General features: G+C 46.0%; 1 pseudogene; it reads left to right on the forward strand.

The window, feature by feature from the left end:
* The first annotated feature begins 420 nt into the window (after positions 1 to 420).
* Positions 421 to 1792, forward strand: LOC119535109 (annotated as a pseudogene).
* Positions 1793 to 2080: the final 288 nt, after the last annotated feature.

Genomic DNA, 2080 nt, shown 5'->3' on the forward strand with positions numbered 1-2080 from the left:
GAGGCTCATTAAATTAATCCGAAGGAAAATATCTGTAAAGCAGAGGACCTAGGGTCATTTCATCTCCGGAACAGAGTGAGTTTTTGTACATCTGGTATCTTTAGAATTCAGGTATCCCAATGCCACAGTTAGTGAGGGGAGATGCCCCAGTCCAGTTATGGAGTATGGCAGGTTTGCCATGCCAACAGATGGCCAGTGCCTCTGCTCAGCCTTTCCCTGCTTGGTGGTCAGCCTTCCCCTACTTGCCCTAGACTTCAGGTGTGGCTTTCTTCGCTTGGTATTCTCAGCAGCCAGAAGAGGGCCTGATGCAGAGCTGGAACCTTAATGAATATCTGTCAAATGAATGGTAGAAAACAGAGAAACAACAAGGGGAAAAAACAATAATCTCACTGTTCAAGAATAACTACTGGATGTTCCAAGATGGGAGCCCCAATAGTATGGCACGGAATGCTGCTGGCGTGGAAAGTGGCTCAGCCTCAGCTCTCCCTGGCAGGTAAAAGATGCCTGCTTTCTGCAGCGTGTGTGGACAGCCACAAATGGGAAGCAAGAGAAAAGAACATTGCTACCTTATATGATGCAGAATCATCATCTTGGAGGAAGACAGATCTGGGTTTGAATCTTAGCTCTGCCAGCTGTCAGCTATGCCACTTAGCCTTGATTCCTATCCTATAAATTAAGGATGATGACAGTGCCTGATATAGGCTGATCTAGCATCTTTAATGGATAAAACATATGAAAGAAAGTTGGCTATTACTTCTTTGACAATATCATGGTTTGCAAACATCTCATCTCAAGAAGATAGAGATCCAGAAGAGTATTACCTTTACAAATTTCAACACAGCCCCAACTGCTGGTACCTGAGAGACGGACGATCCCCACCTGGATTAGGCAGTGTCTAAAATACAGTGCACAAGACAAAACCTCATATACCTTTGTAAATAAGGTTCAATATGGAATTTTTCCAGATAACTTTACATTCAATTTACTGATGGATTATTTCATTTAAAAAGAAAACTATGAAGATGCATTATCTGTGGTTTTTGAGATCATGACGCAAGAAGCCTTTGAAGTGCCTTCCACTCAACTTGTCTCTCTCTCTGTTTTATACCATTGCCTGGCAAAGAAGACAGACTTTGGTTGGGAAGAGAAGAATTTTGGTGTATCCCTACAGCTCCCAGGCCTAAAACAAGAGAACACTATGGGTTTGAGTTCCCAGCTGTATGGCTTTGCACTTCTTAGGAAGGTGGAGTTGTTTCAAGGGCTGTGGGCAATATACCACAAAATGCCTCTGATGTGGAAACCAGGGTATCTTGACAGAACCCTTCAAGTGATGGAGAAAGTGGCGGCCTCCCCAGAAGACATAAAGCTGTATCAAGAAGTGCTGGCTATGCTGGACAGAGTGCTGCAGGCTCTGATTTCTGCAGCCAATGTGTCTTCAGAGGAACAGTCCCAAAGAAGTGAAGACAAACAGGGTTCAGAAGAACTGGTGGAGCAGTCAGACATAGAAGACACAGAACAGTCTAAACTTCCCCAATACCTGAAACAATTTAAGGCCTTACATTCTAAGCTACAGGCTCTGGGCAAGGTTGAGTCAAGAAGCCTTTTGACTCTGACTACCCAGCTTGTCAAGGAGAAGCTCCCCGCCAACGAAGCAGAGGACATCACCAATGACAAGCAGAAACTGCAGCAGTGGAACCAGGAGTGGGTACAGTTGATTCAGAGGGAACAGTACCAGAGGGAGAAAGTAAAACAGGAGCATCAGGCTCGGAGAGCTGTAAAGGCATCTGCCTAACATGGCCCCACAGGGCCCTAGCCCCTTCCACAAGAACTTCATAGGCCCCACCACATGATTCAGCAGGGACCTGACAGCAGCCTCAGCTTCCTCCATCTTAAAGCAGGCCATGTGTGGTATGACGGCCATGATGTTCCACCTAGCAAGGCACTTGCGGGCTCTGAGGGAACAACACATCTGGGGCAAAGGAGCCAAAGGGTTTATATTGGCAGGACTTTGAAGCTGAGAGCAGCATGTGTGTATGTCAGACCCAACCACGGTTTTGTATACAAAGGCTTCGCATGACAC

This window comes from Choloepus didactylus, chromosome 5 (genome assembly GCF_015220235.1).
Source record: "Choloepus didactylus isolate mChoDid1 chromosome 5, mChoDid1.pri, whole genome shotgun sequence".
In the NCBI taxonomy this organism is placed as follows: domain Eukaryota; kingdom Metazoa; phylum Chordata; class Mammalia; order Pilosa; family Megalonychidae; genus Choloepus; species Choloepus didactylus.